This window comes from Pezoporus wallicus, unplaced genomic scaffold (genome assembly GCF_028554395.1).
Source record: "Pezoporus wallicus isolate ANWC-B61680 ecotype Strahan unplaced genomic scaffold, APGP_CSIRO_Pwel_v1 contig_3858, whole genome shotgun sequence".
Lineage (NCBI taxonomy): Eukaryota > Metazoa > Chordata > Aves > Psittaciformes > Psittacidae > Pezoporus > Pezoporus wallicus.
Window position 1 is genome coordinate 802,693 of NW_026638754.1, and position 12,716 is coordinate 815,408.

The following is a 12,716-nucleotide window of genomic DNA, read 5'->3' on the forward strand; positions in this document are numbered from 1 at the left end:
GATCCAGCAAGCTCATAAGCATAGTGGCTGAGCCATTTGAAGGCCAGCGATGGGGAAGGGAAGTCTGAGACATGATGTCTTTCTGCTATTACTGTTACTAAGCAGGTATAGCCGTAAGTGCTTAAGTTGTGTTTTCTTGCCTCTGGTTGGAAGGCTGAGACTAAGTTAAGAAAGGAAAAACATTGCTATAGGCAAGTGGAAATCTTGTACTTACTGAGACCCTTTAAGGTGTGCAGTTGTCTCCCTGGAGAAATAACAAAGATCCCTTTGCTTGCAACATTTAGGCTTAGAAAGTAGAGACCATGACAAAATGTACAAGAATTAATCATTCTCTATTCTTAGGAAGTCATAGGTGCAATAACAAGCTTTCCCCATCTTCTAGCTTTGTGATGTTAGTTGCTGTTTGTATATCTCTAGCTTTAAGGATCTTGTTAGCCATCAGTTCTTAAGGAGATAACGTACTTTCTCAGTATTGGTAGGTAGAATGACAAATCACCAGTAATATTAACCTTTCATTTCCCAATACTGCATTATTTCTGTGATAACTTCCACTTTGAACAGGTTTCTAATACAAACCCTCAGTGTCTTGGGTCATAAGACATCAACAAACTTCTGTCTCAATTAAAGAAGAAATTTTCCTGATTGCACAGCTATTACCAACTACAGACGTGTTTGAACTTTCTTTTAAAGCACAGGGTAAAACCTGGCTTTGCAGAAAAAAAATAAAAGCGTTTACAGTCATGAACAAGGTAATGCAGCAAGTTAGAAGTCAGTAATACTGATAGAGTCCTCCTCCATCCAGACAACAAATAATTCAGTTGTATGTTGAGTTTTTGCAGTGGGGGAATAAAGAAAGAGCTGGTAGAAAATAGCCTAGTAACAAATGATCACCAATTTATTCATCTTAATTAACTGGAAGAGAAGCAGCTTGGAGGGTGAGGGGGTGGGGGGACTGTGTCTTCTCCCATTAGCACCACTTGGTGCAGCATTGGCACCAAGCGATGTGCTGGCACAGCAGCCGTACCACGTTGCAGCTGCCACCCCCACCAGCACAGCTGCATCCAAGCTTGTAGGGATCTCAATTTCAAAAGGATAAACTTTGAAAAATTAAGGAAACTAGTTAATGAGGTCAACTGGATTAAAGAGCTTAGGGATTTTAATGTGGAGAAGGCGTGAAATTTCTTTAAATCAAAGGTGTGAAAACTGTCTGGAACTTGCATCTTAATCAAGGGGAAAATCTTGTAGGGAAGGACTCCAGAGCAGCCTGGATAAATAACCACTTCTGAAAGGGCAGGAGAAATAAGCAGATAGCCTAGAGGGATGGGGAGTATTTTATGTCTGAAAGGCCAGGAAATAGAGAAGTAGAGATGAGTGCCAAAAGTCAAGCTGAATTAGACCTTGTAAATTAAAACAAACAGCATAAAGTTATTCCCCCCCCCCTTGCTCCCCAAGCCATGTATGTATAAATATAAAAGAAAGCACAGAAGGAGAAGCTCAACCACAGTGCAATGAATAAGGGGTCAAGAATAAAAGGTTCATGTGTGGTATTAAATTTAAATCAAATGTGTTGTTTTCTGTAAGGACGGAAGTGCTGATTATGGAAAGTGAGGACAGGCTGGAAATTGGAATATCCAGGCTGAAAATAAGGCTAAAATCCCAATGCAATTACATCACATAAGCCTGAACATTTCCATCCCCAAAATAACCAAATAAATGCATTAAAGTACAGATATGGTAGCAGTGATCTGAGCACATCTGTCAAGTGGAGTTACAAAGTTCCTGACAAGCAAATAGAACCATTGTATTTTAGATGATGGTGTGGACATAGGATAGCTTAAATGTTGGATGCCCATTAGTCCAGTTTCAGTATTTTATAAGGCTATAGGGGAAGTCTTAAAAGGAAAATTAAGGAACACACATAAAATGGAACTTGGACTTTCCAAAGGGATATCTTGCCAGATTAACTTGATCTGTTTCTTTGATAACTGATTTTCTAGACAAGGGAAATGCAGGAGCTTTAATTTAATTGGAATTCTGTAAAGAATTTGATTTAGCACCTTTTGCAAAGTGTTTCAATGAACTTCAGTAAAATGCAGGTAATCAGAATCTCCAAAATAAGAAAGAAAAAAATATCAGTAAGTCTGACAAAAAAGCAACCTGCTCTCCCTTCCCACCTCCCGAATCAGTTCATACTATTGGAAAAAGCAAAAGTAAACTAAACCCATCACACATTAATTTTGTTTTGCACCGTAACACAGATCTAACTGATACAGAGAGAAATGTCTGCTGCATTAACCAATTTCATGTTATATTTATTAATGCATTAGCTGGACACAATATTGCTTGTTTTTTTCTGTAGAATTAATGAAACAAAATGAAATCACATCATTAGAAAAATATGTTCAATTTAAGTGCATCATATGGAAAATAGGAGAAAAATGGTTATCTATCCCAGCACCCAAATGAATCAAGCATAGTAATAGATTGCAGAAAATCCATGTTTTTGTTTAAATGTATTAACTAGAGAGGCCAACTGAGATTAGTGTAGGCAAACCATCCCTGGACACTGTCTCATTTACAGCACTGCCTTGGAGAATAACGTGCTGGCGCATATTTCTGTGTTGTTGACTATGGTTCCACTCACTCTCCAGCTGGGAACATGTGTTCAATTTTTTATTGTAATGGGTGTTTTTATACTTCTACTTTCCCTGTTTACCTAAGTGTTTGAATGAAGTCTGTCTAATTTATGGTGGATATGTAGGATTGATTGTGCTCGGAAGAGTTCTAAATATTTTTGGTCAATCAGTCATGTTCCTTGGTTTGAAAAGGAAAAAAAAAACAGAAAAAAAAAGAAAAAAAAAAGGAAAATTTAAAAAGAAAACGGAAAAAAGCCAAAGCCTCTGTCTGTGTAATGTCACTTCTCACAGTCTTTTCCCTTCATTTCCCACGTTACATAATAGTGTTTGGTATACCTGAATTTTTAAGGCCTCAATTTTAGGAAATAACCAGTGGTACCGTGAAATTTACCTTCTCCAGCAACAATCCCAGAAAACAGATCCCTACAGAGTTTTTCCCCTGCTATGGTCTCCCACATATGGGGACAGAACATGTATGGGGAATCTCGAATATTTTTGAAGCACTTCTATCTTGCTAAAAAACTTTGCAATTCAGTTGCTTGCTGGAGAAGCTTTGATGCAGATTATGTTTTAACAGAGACTGATTTGCAAATAAATACTTGGCAAAGAGTTGGGAGGCAGAGATGTGAAACAATCTATTGCATTAGCCACATTTTAATGATTTTATTTTTCTGTCAGAGGGAAGCTCAGCAAAATTATAATTTCTTTAATAAATAATTAACAGTGTATTATTTCAATAAATAAATTAGTGTTTATATAGTAAAGAATACAAATGTTTTGTGCATACATTCTGACCTACTTCTTCAGTCCTTCTTGGCTGTTTCCCAAAGAATTATTTTTAAAAATTAATGATGAACATCAAAATATTTCTGTTTATAACATCATATCAATAGTAGTTAAATCTATAAAATAATTCAATCGTTTATCCTTCTTATCTTGGGAATGTTTAATCAAGCTTGATATTTGCTTTAAATTAGCGCTGTCAAATGTACATTAGTATAAAATCTCCCAAATCATGAAAGATTTATAATTTGAAATGTATTTGGATTATTCTCTAGTTAATCAGCTAGACAAAAATTAGTAGTACTGTAACTAGAACAATTAATTGGATTTAAAAATTAAAAAATAACTGGCACATGCTACTTCATGTACAGCTTCACTTTGGAAATACAAATAATATCTTCACTGCACCAAAGGAGTTTTGCAAACTGTTAACTAAATACAGAATCCCTTACTTTGTCTTCAACAGGCAAAAGCTGTGTTTTTTGTAAGGGAGCTTTGAAAAAGAAAAGGAAGAATTCGTTCCTAGAATCATAGACTCATAGAATAGTTAGGGTTGGAAAGGACCTTAAAATCATCTAGTTCCAACACCCCTGCCATGGGCAGGGACACCTCACACTAAACCATCTCACCCAAGGCTCTGTCCAACCTGGCCTTGAACATTGTCAGGGATGGAGCATTCACAACTTCCCTGGGCAACCCATTCCAGTGCCTCACCACCATCACAGTAAAGAATTTCTTCTTTATATCCAATCTAAACTTCCCCTGTTTAAGTTTTAACCCATTACCCCTTGTCCTATCACTACAGTCTGTAATGAAGAGTCCCTCCCCAGCATCCCTATAGGCTCCCTTCAGATACTGGAAGGCTGCTATGAGGTCTCCACGCAGCCTTCTCTTCTCCAGGCTCAACAGCTCCAACTTCCTCAGCCTGTCTTCATATGGGAGGTGCTCCAGTTCCCTGATCATCCTTGTGGCCCTTCTCTGGACTTGTTCCAACAGTTCCATGTCCTTTTTATGTTGAGGACACCAGAACTGCACACAATACTCCAGGTGAGGTCTCACAAGACCAGAGTAGAGGGGCAGGATCACCTCCTTCGACCTGCTGGTCACGCTCCTTTTGATGCAGCCTAGTATACTGTTGGCTTTCTGGGCTGCAAGTGCACACTGAAGCCGGCTCATGTTCATTTTCTCAGTGACCAACACCCCAAAGTCCTTCTCTGCAGGGCTGCTCTGAATCTCTTCTCTACCCAACCTGTAGCTGTGCCTGGGATTGCTTCAACCCAGTTGCAGGACCTTGCACTTGTCATGGTTAAACTTCATCAGGTTGGCATCAGCCCACCTCGCAAGTGTGTCAAGGTCCCTCTGGATGGCATTCCTTCCCTCCAGCGGATCAACCGAACCACACAGCTTGGTGTCATTGGCAAACTTGCTGAGGGCGCACTCAATCCCACTGTCCATGTCAGCGACAAAGATGTTGAACAAGACCGGTCCCAACACCGACCCCTGAGGGTCACTCGTCACTGGTCTCCAGCTGGACATTGAGCCATTGACCACAACTCTTTGTGTGCAGCCATCCAGACAGTTCTTTATCCACTGAGTGGTCCATCCATCAAATTGATGTCTCTCCAATTTAGAGACAAGGATGTTGTGTGGGACAGTGTCGAACGCTTTACACAAGTCCAGGTAGATGACATCAACTGCTTTACCCCTGTCCATCAGTTCTGTAGCCCCATCATAGAAGGCCACCAAATTGGTCAGGCAGGATTTCCCCTTAGCGAAGCCATGCTGGCTGTCACCAAGCACCTTGTTGTTTTTCATGTGCCTTAGCATGCCTTCCAGGAGAATCTGCTCCAAGATTTTGCCAGGCACAGAGGTGAGTCTGACTGGCGTTCAGGAAATGAATCTACAAAAATATTTACGTGCTACAGCTCAGTAAAATACATATGCATCAAACCACAGATGAAACTTTTAGTACAAAAAAATTCAGATTTAGTTTAAGTTTAGGGGTGGATACACCTCTATTTGTCATTGTTGCAGAGGTTCCTAGGAGGTGAGGGCTATCTACAGAATATGCTAACTTTGCTCTATATGTTATTTAAAAACCCTTATGTGTTTAGCATCATTAATGATCAAAATCTGCTTGTAAGTAAAGCCCCAGCAGGTGGACTTTGCTGTACATCCCTGAGAAATGACTACTGATGACTCGCAGAGCGTGCATTATGATCAGTATTCCCAGTTTCTATGATGGATGAACTAGTAGGATAGTGTCAGCCTGGAAAGCTTCAAAGACAGTGCCACCCATTTCTGAGCTGTCCAGAGGAGTTAGCCATGGATTAAGGAGTTTGGTGTTTGACAGGCAGGCTTGAGGGAAAGAAGGAGGTTTAGATGGGGTCCACGTGGCTATTCTTGCTTGGGAGAAACTAAAGGAGCTGGAAGGTACTGTCATGGAAAAAAAAGAGGGTTAAAAATATCCTCTACTCTTCATACATAAGGAATGCCAGAATTTATGTGTTCTGGAGGTTTTGGGAAAGGTAATGAAAAAAAGTACTAAGATAGGAGACTAAACAGAATGATCTTACATTTGTAGCCTAACATTTGTCCCAGACCCCAGCATCTCTCATGCCAGCCTGTACATCACAGGACAGTGAATATGCTTTTGTCTGTCTCACAATGCATTTGTTTAAAGGAAACCATCAGGGGAGCTGCCATTTGGGTGAGTAAGAATTCAGCCTTGGTCAGGATTTCAGAAGAACACTGTGATAGAAATAATCACTGATGTGCTACATCTTTTGTGTTCTTCAGAACTGTTGCTATTTCTTGCTGCTACGAGCAAGTATTATTATCTTTGCACTTCTCTGAACCCCACAATCTCTTTCCTTGTAGTCCAAAATGTTAAACTGATAAAACGTAGGTCTCCTCATTCACAGCAGGATGTGCTTTACTCATTCTAGCAGGCTAGCTATGCTTTGTGCTTTTAAATTATTTAGACCTGCCAGATAAGTCAGAACCTGTTTCATTTGAACCTTGTCTTGTACACTGTTTTTTCATCTCACAACACTGCCATTAGTCATCACAGGCAAGCTTACAGCCCTTCATTCACCTCTGGCACTGGAAATGCTGCCTTGGGCCTTCTAGAGCACTGGAAATTCTTCAGAGATCTTTTCCAGTCCTCCAAGGCAGTTCAGAAAATTCTCTGGAGATCTGGGAAATAAATAAGAAAATACCAGCTGAGATAGATGGAATTTCCTATAATCATTATATGTACCGGGTAAGGTTTCTGCAGTCAGGTCTAGGTTTCATGATGTAAAAATGACTACAGATTTTCATTTATGAAAGTACGTTAATTATTCACAATGCCAACGAGAAGGGATTTTTCTGAACCCCAAACTAAAAAAGTACCTGTAGTAATAATGGCCTTACACTGTTGAAATGGTGAGAATATGGGTCTCGCTTTCCTTTTAATAATTTTCAATCATTTTTAGAACATGAATGATTATTTTTATCTTTTTCATTGAGTGTAAAAATATTGCTTATTGCTTTCTGCCACCTAAGAAAGTTTGAAAGGAGCATGGAAAAGGCTGAGTTGTTGAAAGTGAAACCATGTTAGAGCCACAGCAAACTAAAATAAGGCAGAGATTCCACCAGATTCCCTTTCCACTGCTCTAGTAGTGTGCAGGAAATATAACCCTGTCCTACAGTCAGCAAGGAAGTAGTTTTGGGTTGGGCTGGATGGTCAGGCAATGGGAGGTATAGTACTATGCTGCTCTCCTCCTGTTGGTGAAATGGCTCCTTAGTTGACCAATGAAGTCTTCAATATTGAGTTTGCAGTTCAGATCATCTTCCTCTTTCTTGACTAGGGTAATTGTGTCTTGTGCATTTATAGTTAATGACAATGCCATTTTCCCGACTCTGTGATCTCATGTGTTATACTTTATGGACAGATGAAAGATGCCCTTCTAGGTGCCACATCCAAAACTGCAGCTGGGCACACACACCTCTGCCCTCCGTATGGTCCAAGTGCTGTTCGTGCTCAGCATTCAGAGCCTTGAAGTCTAGCAAATATTGTTGTGGATTGCAGTAAGGGCTGAAGTTGTCTCTAAGCAACCTAAACCCCTGGAAAATCCCACAGAAGAACACAAAACATCTTCTATTTCCTTCTAGTTTTCTAGCCCCCAAAACCTAATTGGCTGTAAGGGCTGTGGCTGCAAAATAGAAAGCTGCAGTCTGGCTAACCTGAAGTAGGTGTGCCCTGTCTTGGATAGTACCTGCTGAAGGCACACACTTCCAAGGAGCAAGCAAGGGGAGAACTGAGGGCATAGTGTTTGTCCTGCATTATCTGGTCTGCTCACAAGAGGAAATCGTGCCTGCAGAAAGAAAATGGCTTGAAAGCATTTTTTCAAATACCTCTAGAAGGTGCTTTATTAGTTTTATGGAAAACTAGTTTATACTTGGATCAAAATGATTAAACAGGAAAAAACTAGCACTGCCATGCTCAGTGCAGGCTGTCATGTACTCAGATGTGCTTTTCCTCTCCTTTGCTTTCTTGAGCATGAAGGATTACTACCTGCAGACAGGCTGCCCTTCAACCCTTTCAGCTTTGGAGGGTCCCCACACATACCCCTTCCCTTCCTTGGGGTCAGCTGCATGTGTCATTCAGGAACTTTGCTGGGTGTCCCAGCCTGGCTGACATTGTGGGTCTCACTGGGGTTGGAAGGCATGATGCAAGCTGAGGAAAGCTCTGGCCCTCTTATATTTCAGGAGATATACAAATATTGATGTGTATCCTCTACTGCTGGAAAAGAAAAGAAAGCTTTCAAACTGTCCTTTTGGTAGGATGCTATCTGGGGTCTGCTGATCTGGCAAGCTGAATTTTTCAAGGCAGTGAGTTATGCATTTTATCAGTTTAAGAGTGAAGAATGCTGGAGGTTTGCTTGGGTTATTTTCTTCATTTCTTGGTTTTGGCTTCCTAAAAATTCAAAGAATTTTTTTAAAAGGAAAGATAAAGGTTCATGCTTCTGAGTTCAATGGCAAGATACAAGGGTTCAGTTTTCTTCCTTGAGTATGCTCACTCTGTGGTATGGCAAGCACTGCACCACATCTGCTTCCCAGCACTGCTGCTGCTCCCTGGAATTTTCTTATTCCTGGCCCTCTCTTACAAAAAATCTCATCTTAGTGGGTCCCCAAAATGAGAACATTCCCACTATGTTTATTTTTTATTTTCCATGTAATTTCGTGAGGAAGGGCTGCACATCAGCAGCAAGAGGCTGCAGTAATAGTGGTCACGAATTACCACAAAGAAGAAATATTTACATATGTTGTAGACACTGGTGCTCTGTCCTCATCACAGTAGTTTGGGCTGAAGACCAGGACATGGAACACATTCTCTCTCTTCCCAGTGGTATTAAGGTCAGAAAGCAAAATATAAAGTTGAAAGTTAAGCTTTGGAAAGAGGGGCTGAGAGGTGACTTTTCATATCCAGTTCCCACCCTCCCCCTTTACAGTCTGAGCACCCAGATCTGCCGTCCTCCACTGGCAGAAGGGTTCTGTAGACCAGGGAGTTTCTACCACTGTGTTATGTTTCAGATGCAGCATAAATTCCAGAGCTTTCAGTGAGAAGTTATTCATGCTGTGACATTTGTGCTGCATCCATCGATCAGCTATGGTGTGATTTTCTTAGTGATTTTCTAGTCAAGCAATCCCTAGATAATTTAAGAACATGACACAGTTGTGCTTCCTTTTGCTGCTTGTGATAAGATGGTTTACTGTCAAGGATAAAATCAACACCCAAACACACAATTCTTCACAAATTTTGGAGATAAAACTTTTTTTGGTCTGTGATTTTTTTTATTTCACTACAGTGTCTATAGAGGCAGGATGCTGTGTGTATTATCTCTTTATCAGACTAGCAGGTTTATATTACATCTGTGAGTTTGGATCTCAATTCATATTCAAAATATCACTAAAATCCAGGGCCTCTGGGCAAATTTGGGTTTGGGTTTTTCTGATGGCCTTGCCTGTTTCCTTTCTAGAGAAAGAACAGCTCAAAATCTACATACAATACATACAATTAGATTTCCCAGCTCAAAGCTTAACTTTTTCTGACTCTATCATAGTGGTATTTTGATACTTGATTCTGTTTCTGTCATAATTAATTCCTGGGCTGTTTGCAGCAGTGAGTAGATCTGTGTGGTGTCTGGGAATGGACTGGGCATCCTGCAGAAGCTTTGGTACAGACATGTGCTGGAAGAGCAAGTGGGATGAAGAACATCAGCCAAAAAGCTGCAGGGTAGATATCCCTGACATGATTGCACAGCAAACTCATAAATCAAACTTATCTCAGTGCTCATACAAAACATGCTTAGTTCACAGTTTTCAAAATAAATTATTTCAGCTGTTTAATTTGTATTTTGTTATTTCAAAATAATTTCCGCAAAGGTTTTCAGCTGAGGAGTATGCACTGTCAAATGAAAGCAAAACCTTACTTAGGTGGTTCCAGAGGAGATTGAATGGTTTCCATTTTATAATAGTACAGTGCTAAAAATGTTTATTTCATAGTACTCTGTTGCCCATAAATTAACAAACACAACCATGGTGTTTCACTTTATTGCTCTGGGTAGACTTGGATAAAAGGCCATATGTTTCTGGAAGGGCGTCCTCAGACCAATAAATGTAACGTTGCTTTGCTCATTCGGAGCAGTGAAATTCAACTGTAGAACCATTTCAGTTTAGTACAGAAGCTTTTCTACAGAAGCTTTTACTGTAAAAACACACCTTCATCCATGGGGGTACTTGTTTTTTTTCCAGAAGAACGTCTTCCTCCTTTCTCGCAGTCTTAAAGATGATTATTACAGCTGGCTGCACTGCCTCTGAATGACAAAGCCTTCTCAGCCTTCTTAAATATTCTGCACTGGGTATCATTCATTTAGTTTTTAATTATTAGCATTTATATCTGGTTTTATATCTTTTGCATATCACTCAGCTGTTCAAAGGGAGTATTCCCATGCTGCTGGTATGAAGAGCTTCTATTTGAAGGCACCAGCAGCCTGGGGAATTCTCCCATACGCTGTCGGTGGCCAATCCAAGAGCTGACAATTGGGTTTTGCCAGTGCACATTAAACTGGTACCATTTTGGAGTCACTTTATCTGTAATCTTAAAACAATGAGCTCAAAAAGATTATTTCAGTGTCTTTCTAACAAATTGTGTTTGCTTTGGTTTTTCTGCTATTTCTTTTTACTTTCATATGCTTCTTTTTTCATTACACATTTACCTGTTATGGCCTAATTTGCTATATTCCACATAAGCCGAAGGCTGTTGTTATTGCTATGTCTGGGAACCTCTTGTAGAGATTGCTAGTGAAATAAAGTGCAATTACCAGTGTTTAACTGGATAATATAGAAAAAAACTGTTAGATGACACCTAGAACAATTTTCAAATGACTAACTCAGAATTTCAGCTACCTTCCTTCCCCCTTCTCTCCCCCCATTTCTTTTCACTCTGGAAATTAACTTTATCAGTACCTTATATGGAAGGTAAACAGGTTTTTAGTGACTTTTTCTCAGTTTCAGGGTCAAGATTAAATTCCATTTTGTAAATTGGCCTTTTGATATATACCTATGCATTTAACCTCCAAGAATAATCTCTCTGCCAAGTCTTGATTTCACTGTTCTAGCATATACTAGCTTCAAGACCCTGCTCACATCTGACATGTTCATGCTGCATGTATGGGAAATCCAGGATCTTTAATACCTACTGAACTATTTCAATGCCTATCTTCAAACGTCTGCCACCTTCATCAAAATACTTAAGGCAGATGTTGGTAATTCTTCTACGGCAGAAACTGTTGCAATGTTAAACAAAAAAGTTGTGGGAAAGAGAAAAAAAATTCTAAAAAGGACTTCTATAAAACTGAAGTTTGCACCGTTACATTTCTCTGTCCTGTGTAGTTTTTATTTTTCATTGGAGATCATAACTTGACATACATTTTTGCTATGATTAAGCCTTTTTACTGTTGGATAATTTGATAGCTAGCCTTGGTGTACACTGCAGCCTTAATATAATTAAGTAAAATTGTCAACTGACACAATGTCTTTGGAAAGCAGTCTGTCTTATTTCCACTGTTCACACAACTCCTTAGGTCCTTCCATTTAGTTTCCAGTTTCCTCTAGCTTGACTCCTCAAGCCCTTGGGTATCTTTATATTACATTATCATCTGCAGACCAGAAAACCCTTTCTATATGATAGGTATTTTATTCGGGACATGCCATTTGACTTGAAAAGTTAAATCATTTGTTTGATGTTTAACACAAGGTAAGTTTCTGCATGGATTTTGGTTCAGAGGAGTTGATGAAACACAAATGTGCATACATGTATACCAAACACTCATGTGAACTTACTCTCTTGCCCTACTGATTCTGTCTGCGTGCTTCCCATCCTTCTTTCTAATGAAATATATTAAAACCTTAAATTTATGCGATTTTTTAAAAAATATTTGTTTGCCTTGTAGAAAATTTTTGACTAACTACAAGTAGTGTCTGAACTTGCAGAGTAGCATACTGCCTGTGTTTTGCTTCTTGCTTTCTTGCAGCTTTTTTGTCTATTGATAGAGCATTCTGAGGGACAGAATAGTACTCTGTGATTTCAGGAATTTTTTTGTGGGTGTTACGGCCTGCTGCAACTGCTGTGCCTTCATAATGGACTGCAAGAGCTCCGCTGTGTGGGTGAAGCATAGGTCAGCAGAATTAGGTTTTCTGATGATGAAGATTCACCAGTTTTCTGGAACTAGGCTGAACTTCTGGAAGTAATTTAAATCGCAAGACTCTGCTGGCTGTGGCATTTCATTTTTAGGATTTTGTTCCCCAAGCACACCAGGAACAGTAGTATAGTCAGGTAGCTTCGCCCTTTTTATTTACTGTCATTTACGTGGATCTATTTATAAAAAGTAAGCCTGGATAGATTAAACATCAGCCATGGCCAATCTTTGATGCATTCCTTTATACTCACAAAAGAAACATCATTAGAAACTCACACAATAGAAATATACTTCACAATAGAAACATCATTAGTAAGATCAAAACTTAAAGGCTTTGCATTATGTTACAGATCTCTCAGATGGTTTTGTGCTACTCAGAAAGCTCACAGGGGCATCATGTTGACCCAATTCACTTGCTGGATTGCAGTGAAAGATGCTTGGGTATCTGGCACGTGCCAATGAAATTGTGTAGAACCCCATTCTTTCTTTCTTGAGCCAACAAGTACTATTTTTGTCTTCACAGCAGGTAGCTCTTCTGCTTTTTTTGTAC